Below are 7,964 nucleotides of genomic sequence, written 5' to 3'. Positions count from 1 at the left end.
GAGGCCATCATCTCAGGGAAGATGCAGAGGGGGTATGAGTTGGATTTGTTCCCACAAACCTAAGCATTGAGCTAAGTCTGAATTTTGAAGTTGGATTTGTTTCCACAAATCTAAGCATTGAGCTAAATCTGAATTTTGAAGTTGCCTCCTCTGTACGCTAGGCGATTAGCAGTTTAGTAGGGTTTTGTTTGTTTGTTTAGGAATGTTTCTCATTGCCAGGCAAGGTTATTTGCTCCTTCTCTTCTTCATGGAGAAAGGAACTGAGGCCAGAGGTAATGGCCTGAGCCCTCAGCCCTTCCCCTAGAGCTGAGGGGTGACATATACATCCACCAGGTCTGCCTTCTTCCACGCTTTCTGGCCACAGGCAAGGAGAGATTGTTTTTCTTTAGGTGGAGATGTGAAGGGGTGTGGACAGCCTGGTTTCTTCATGCTTTTCTGTGAAAACCCAAAGCTGATCTCACCTTGTAGATGTTGATCTTGGTTTATGTCCAGCTAGCTGGACTCTCAGGAAAGTTCCGGCGCCCACTGCAGGTTGGATAAGGCTGTGGTCTTCCTAAGTTCAGGAAGCCTACTTCCATGCTTATCTGGTGCAGGGCTGAGTTTCTGACAGAGGCAGCGATTAACATCCATGTTTTCCCTACTGGACAGGAGCAAGCAAACATGAGCAGAAATATACCTACAAAGACCTTTGCCTAGAGCTTCTTCAGATCCTAGGAAAGAAGACTGGAAATGGAAAAGCAATTCCAAGGCCTGTGTGGGGGTCAGTCCCAGAGCGGGTTCTCAGAAGCCTGTATCAACAGAACCTTAGCACAATCTGTATGGAAAAGAATGTGTTGGCGGGGCGAGGGAGGCGGGGCAAGACATCTCTCCTCAAGTCTCAAGCACATGTGGCATCTCAGAACACATGGAAGCCACTTGGTCTCTCCCTTCCCTCTGACAGTGGGAGGAAGTGGCAAGACCTCGGTAGTCCACTGTGGTGAGTCACCAAAGCTCTTACGTACTCTTCCAATCTCCTTCAGTTTGTTACAACTGACCCAACTTGAGGCTCCCGTCACCCGGAAGAGTGGGGCTGATGCAGGGCACTTCTATGAATTAAGGCTAGCTGACTTGACTCTCTTCCTAGATGCAAATCTTAGAGTGGCTGGTCCCAGCAGTGGAACAGAGGACTGTTGGGAAATAGGGAAACAGTAGTATGCAAATCCCTTCAGCAGGATGGAAAGAATTACCATGTGACACACCCTTTGGGCTATTTGTCCCAAAGGCCTGAAAACAGGGAATCACACACATATTTGAGCCCATGCTAACAGCATCAATATTAACAGTAACCTCCCAAGTGTTTGTGGGCGGAGAAGTGAAGTTGGAAATGTACCACATGCATCCAGTGGTACAACTGACCCAACTTGTGGCTCCCGTCACCCGGAAGAGTGGGGCTGATGCAGGGCACTTCTATGAATTAAGGCTAGCTGACTTGACTCTCTTCCTAGATGCAAATCTTAGAGTGGCTGGTCCCAGCAGTGGAACAGAGGGTCAGTGGTACATAATAATTGAGTTCATAAAAGGTAGAGAGCCTGACAGGTGGTACAACATGGGTGAGCCCCAAGGATGCTGCTCTGTTCCACTTATATAACATGTCACAAATAGTCAGAGTTTAGAGACAGAGTGTTAGAATAATGCTTGCCAGACACTGGAGGAGGGAGACTAGGTCACTGTTTCATGGGAACAGAATTTCAGTTTTGCAAGATGAAAAAGTTTGTGTCATATGTGTTTCATCACATTTTTTTAAATTTGAAAATGAAAAATTTTGTCTGATATGTGACTATAGCTATGGGAACTGATGTGAAAATCTTAAGATCTCCATTCGAATGATAGGCCCGTGTGGCTGGGGAGATTGGCGGTGACGCAGAGATTGGAAGCCCCTCTTTGTCCTTGCTTCCGTGGACAGAGCGTGCTTGCTCAGTTGTGATAAACTGAGGGAGACGTGAAGACTCCCACAAGAGCTTCTGTGACTCACCACAGTGGGTTACCAGGTCCCCACCACCTCTTCCCATAGCTGTCCAGGAACACACAGCTCAGTGTCTCTTCTGGTCTCCACCACCCAGTGACCCTGGCTATAGAAGGACAGGTGTCTGCATTTACGATCATCACATGGCATGCCCTCGAGTCTCTGAGTTTCGATTCCCCAGATCCAGGGACTGTCTTTCTTAGATGAAACTGAAACATAGATAGAAATGCTTTTGAAATCTAATTTAAAACCTCCTGCTTTCACAAGCCCCTGAGAAACAACCTCTGTCAGTCATTCCATTGATTGTTTTTAAACAAAATGATCATTGTATTGTATCCAGAGGAAGAGATTTACTGGGGTGAACACCAAAAAGAATGGGAACATCCTAGAGAGATAGAGACAGAAAGAGACAGACAGAGAACAGAAGTGAGAGCCAGTGTTTGTTTTTTAAGGTGTTTGTTTAGCATTTTGTGGTTGGAAACGCTGGACCGGAGCTGTATAATCGAGCAGGGAAGGGATACCTCAAACCACCAGAAACACAAACCTCAAAACCGCCACGCAGCAAATATCATAACTGGTGCGCGTGTTGCCATGGCCATCGCATGAAGGGTGGCCTACCATGGAATGGAACCTCCCTATGTATGCTTGCTTTGTGTTCTTTTCTGTATCTCCAAGCTGTGGGCCCAACTTTGCCCACACTCTCTCCTGCTTCAGATTTTTCTCAGTGGCATTTTCTGAAAAATCTCTTCCACCAATCCATCCATAACCCAAAACTGTAGAATACTGTTGCCATGTTAGTTCAAAGTTCATATCAGGTTAGAAGTTTTTGACCTAATGCATTGAGTGTAAAAAAAAGTTGTAAAGGACATGATTTAGAATACTGAAACCAAGAAGGATCTGGAATGTTTCAACGAAATGTGAGATGACAAAACTTTTGGTTTCATCTTGTTTAGAAAATGACCATCCATGGCCTATTGTTTGATTTGTTTTTTCCAAGAATTGTGGCATTCCTAAGGCTCATCTGTGGGAAAACAAAACCAAAACCAAATCAGATCTACTCTACTTCAAACGCTGAATATTCATTGCTGTCCCCAGGCCCTCAACAGAAGTGTGAAGGAAACCTGTAAAAGAATTCCATGTAAGTTGGATCAGCAATACTGTAACTGAATTTCGGAATAAATCAAGATGGGCTTTTCACCATAAAATCACCAGTAAATTGTGCCGTGTCGGAGCAGAACCTGTGTCTATTCTTGCAGTATGGGACCTTAAGTGACGAGATCTCACTAGTTTCCAAACTCGTGTTCCAGTTAGTTTAAGCTTCTTAGTCTCCCTCTGATTCGCATCCAGCATGAAACAATCCTATTCGTCAACAACAGGAGCTTCAATGTGCCTGAATCTTCCAAAAGTCAAGGGCAGTGGCCAGCCAGATGCTCAAGAGGGGAACCGCCCTGCGGGATGACCACCAGTGCTGTGGCTTTCTTGCTGACGGTGGGCATCTGACCCTGGAGATGGATAGCTGCTTCTGTGTACACATTATTGAAGGGTTAGACATGCTAAAAGGGGTAATCCCTGGAATTGGAAGAGGATTTTGATCATAGCAAAACATAAATCAAATGGGTTTAAAAGGCATTTTAGTTCTGAGGTGCCCCCCTCTCTGTGTCCACTCTTCTGCTCTCTCTCAAATCTGAAATGGGTGGGAAAAGCAGGTGGAGCCATTTTCTCCAAATTTTTATCCTTGCTGGGAGCAGGACACTAGGAAACCGGAGCTGTGCTTTCTAGAGCCCGTTCTGCCTGGAGGTAGCCTGGCGAGTTTGTGGGCACCTAGACAATAGTGCTTAGCTTTACTTGCACTAAGTAGATGTGGTAAAAAGGACGATGGCAGGGTGTCCTTTTATGCATTTCCTTGGTTCCCGTACAGCCTGGTAAATTCTCCATGTTTTTATTTCTGACCTTTCCAGCTAAGTGGATCTGCAGAGCTTCCCTGCAATGATGATCTTCAAGCCTCATTCCTCCAGCTGGCCAAAATACTAGCTAGTAGCTACAAAGGAAAAAAAAAAATCCAGTGGGATGGGGGTGGGGGTGGGGAAGTGGGAGTCTGGGCTGGGGGGGGGGGTATAGGATAGTAGGAAGCAAGTTAGCAAGTGAGTCAGGAAGTACTGGGTACCTTTAGAAAGGTGAATGGATGCCAAGAGGCATGGGAGACTTGTGGATCCCTTTGGGTAAGTTCTTATGTAGCCCATGTGCATTCCAGTACTGGGAAAGATCTTCTAAGGTAGGAAAAAAAATAGATGTGGGACCTTTCCCTTCTGCTGGTTTTCCTGGCCTCTGTTGGCCTCAACCCTGGCCATGAGGAGACCACGTGATCCCAGAAGACTGGGCTGTACCAAGCATAACAGACCCTGTAGCTTGGCCTTTGAACTTAGAGAGGAAGGACTGAGGTTCTGTTTGGAAGACAGCCATGGCTTAGTGAGCTTCAGCAGCTCTCCAGAATGGCTGCCTCTGTAAAGAGCTGATAGATGGGTTTGTCTCTGCTTAGTGAGGGTTCACGTCTCCCCTTCCAAGTCCCAGCACAGGTCACTATCCAGGGCCTGGGGTAGAAGCCTTCAAGCAGCTGCCCCAGCACACGCATGAGGGCCTTGCCTTCTGGGGCTGCTTCGTGGGTGAGCGCCCTGCCAGCAGGCAGCCCAGGGTGTGTGAGGAAGCAGGAATGAGTAGCTCTACAGTCTGACTTGTACCTTGCGGGGAGAGAGTGTCTTGCTCAAAACAATATGAACAGCAGCCTGAAATGAAAAGGAACAAATGGCCTCCAGTCGGAGCCCGGGCTCCTTCCAGGCCCCCACCCACCACAGCAAGATTCGGTGCCTCTCAGTGTTCGCCTGCACACTGCCTCTGGTACTTCCTTCAAAACCCTGGCTGAGGAGGAAGTTCTGCCCGACTCTCGTCATGTAGGCAAACAGCTTAGTCTCCCTTTTGAAACTGAGGGAAGCCAGGCTGAAATGCTGTCAAATCTGACAAGCTGGAGAAAGGGAGAGGCTGTCCTTGGCTGTTGCTCAGGCCCCCGAGGGATATCTTCACATCTGGCACAAGACTTGCCCAGAAGGGAGGCTCTGGGCGACCCACAGGCTTCCCACGGCTACTTCTTCATTATCAGTTTCTCCCTGCTTCTGCCTAAGCTATCGGAGTCTGCAGGCAGCCCAGGCAGCTGGGCTGTGCTCACAGCAGCTACGCTGTGATTAAAAGGGCAACTGGGCCCCTCCACCTTTCCTTCTGGTGCCTGTGTGGGCATCAGCCTGAGCAAGAGCCGCCTGGCAGGTGACTGCAGATCCCAGATAATCCTTCCGCCCTGGCCTACTTTCCCAAGTGCCCCCTTCTGCTTTTTACACTCACATTTATTTTCTAACAACTAGAAGGAAATTAATGTGTGCTAAATGCACAGGCTAGAAGACTTGTAAGTCCAATGTCAAATCCATGTTCTTATTGTTTTACTTTCTCCTATTATCTGTGATGGGTGGAGTCTGACCTTTGTATCATAAAAAATAATGATGGTGTGCCCCAGAATTTCTTAAGAGGTACTTGCAAAGCAAGCTGTAGAGTTCAGCTTCAAAACTCCAACAGACAGAATATATTCGTAGGCAGTTAAAATGTGAGGAACAGCCTTGAGAATAGCAAATGTATATGAAACTACCTGCACTTCTCCAACCCCTGTGGTAGAACCCTGGAGATACAAAGATGATAAGGCACACTCTGCCACCTCTAAGTTTTAGTTTCTCTCAAACTTTCACTTCATGGTAAAACGTAAGACGAATTAGCATTTCGTACCCTAACAATGGAAGAGTGATAATGTCCGAGGAGCTGTGTGCGTATACATGTCCAGGAGTGTAAACCTGTAGCTACTTAGAAATGAGTCCTGAGGTCTTACAATGCTCAGCGTTAAGTATGTTTAATATAAATCTCACCCGGAGCCCTACTGTGATGTGTGGAACAAGGCTAAGCACCGTTGAATGTTTGAGATGTGCAGTCAATGGGGAGAGGACGCAAAGGGAGCAAGGTCTTGGCGTCAGCGTTCTGGAAAGGTGGAAGGGATTTGGCTGTGGAGTTCATGGAAGACCTCAGTAAGCAATGATGCGACAGATATGAAAATGTACATGAATGACTGGCTGGATAATGTGTAAAAGCAATACGTCTGTCTTGTGTATGAAGACATTTTAAAAAATACTAAATTGTAATGATATTTCATGGACATTGGCAGTGACACATGAACATGATTAGGCATGAATCTAAAACATAGTGCAAGGAACCCCATTACCCAAGATTGGGATGTATAGAAGACTCATTGGCCACATTGATGGAGAGGGCCTATGTGGTATGGCATCAAGGGCAGGCACATGTGGATCTTCTCATTCAGCCACTGACTGATGCAACTGAATGAGAGACCCAAATAACACCGTGAGCTGTAGAAGAGGCAAGCTGTACCCTGCCTGGATGCACAGTTAGTATTTATGGTAAGTAGGAGTTATTACTTTGAGCCAGTGAGTTTTGGCATATGTAGTTGATTTCACAGGAATAGATAATAAGTCATATCTTACAGTTCAGGAACTAGCCCCGGAAACAAAAATCACTTATCAGAATTCTTTAGACACATTGCCACCTTAGACAGGAAAACAAAATTCTGATGAACAAGAGCACATAGTCAGCGAAACCCTAAGGTCAGAGGATGGTGGGACAGCCGATTGATGGAGTGTTATTGTTGAAGACGAATCACTGATGGGCCCGACACACTTAGAGACCCGGGAGCCTTACAGAAGCCAGAAATCTAAGCACTGTAGTTACTTCACTTCCCCCTTCGACAGCTTTCTTCTTTTAAGCCCTTGAAGATGTTTCTCTAGTTCCGTGTGCCAGCTGGTCTGATGTGCTCATCACTCTTATCACTGGGGCTGGAAGCCTAGAAAGTGCGCTTCCCCAACATTCTCACCAGCAGAGGTCTCGCCAAAGGCTGACAGCCAGATGTGCTTGCCTGTGAACTAGGAGGGTTCAGAGCAGGAGATGCTGGAGCTCTGCTCATCTGCTGAAGAGGACAGAAGTGTGGGTTTCAGCAGTTATCAGATTCTGCGCTGACTCCCAGGCATCTCTCTCTCTCTGTGAATCATCCACCCCGGTTCAAGAAGCAGATGTGATCATTAACAGCAGCTTCCTGAAGTCTTCTGCATCTGCGTGTACCTGAGAGCAAACAGCAAATGTGAATGCTTGTGGCTTCCCCCACCTTCCCTGACTTCTCCTGGCTCTTCTACAAGTTTTGGATGCACCCAGTTCCTTGCATTCAATTTCTTCTCTACCTGAATCAGGAGGCGTGGCTTCTGGGTTTCACTCCTCATGTACATAAAGTCTGAATGAAATGGTGGCAAATAGTGAAGTAGCATTTTGTTACATATATGCACAGGTATCAGTCATTTTTACAAATAGCTGGGAATCTCCTCAAAATTTGGAACAAAAATACATGTAATACAGCATAGCAGCCCATGAGTGGTGGAGTCATAGAGTGGGGAAAAAAAAACAGTACAGAGGAAAGTAAAAAGTTCAGTACAATTGAGATACTGGGGTCAAGGGAATTTAGAACCAACCCAAGAAAAGCGTTACAGGTAGGCTCACTAGACTCAGGAAATAAGCAACAGTGCCTAGTTAAATGTGAGCTGTAGATAAATAATACTGGAAGTAGAGGAATATTCCAGAAAAGATGTTCATGTCCTACTCCCTGAAGCCTACAAATCAGTATATTACCTTACTTGGCAAATGGGACTGTTATATGATTTCAGGCCTGGATCTTGAGACAGGGAGAGTATTCTGAGGTATACAGGAAGCCCTCTGTGTTCAACTGGCTCCTTAAGAGTGGAGAACTTAGCCGGGTGTTGGTGGCGCACGCCTTTAATCCCAGCACTCGGGAGGCAGAGCCAGGCGGATCGCTGTG

At 46.5% G+C, this 7,964-nt stretch overlaps 1 long non-coding RNA gene across 1 annotated transcript in view; it reads left to right on the top strand.

Annotated features, from left to right (window-relative positions):
- The window catches only part of LOC121822838 (uncharacterized), a 144,311-nt gene extending 140,260 nt beyond the window's left edge, over positions 1 to 4,051 (top strand). Inside the window, exons 5-6 of the long non-coding RNA XR_013044840.1 lie at positions 649 to 3,140; positions 3,961 to 4,051. This is a non-coding gene — a long non-coding RNA (uncharacterized LOC121822838). The remainder of the gene's footprint in view (positions 1 to 648; positions 3,141 to 3,960) is intronic.
- The last annotated feature ends 3,913 nt before the right edge of the window (positions 4,052 to 7,964 follow it).

The sequence above is a fragment of the Peromyscus maniculatus genome, chromosome 15 (genome assembly GCF_049852395.1).
Source record: "Peromyscus maniculatus bairdii isolate BWxNUB_F1_BW_parent chromosome 15, HU_Pman_BW_mat_3.1, whole genome shotgun sequence".
Classification (NCBI taxonomy): Eukaryota; Metazoa; Chordata; class Mammalia; order Rodentia; family Cricetidae; genus Peromyscus; species Peromyscus maniculatus.
Note: the sequence above shows the minus strand (reverse complement) of the source record. Positions and strands in the feature narration are given on the sequence as shown.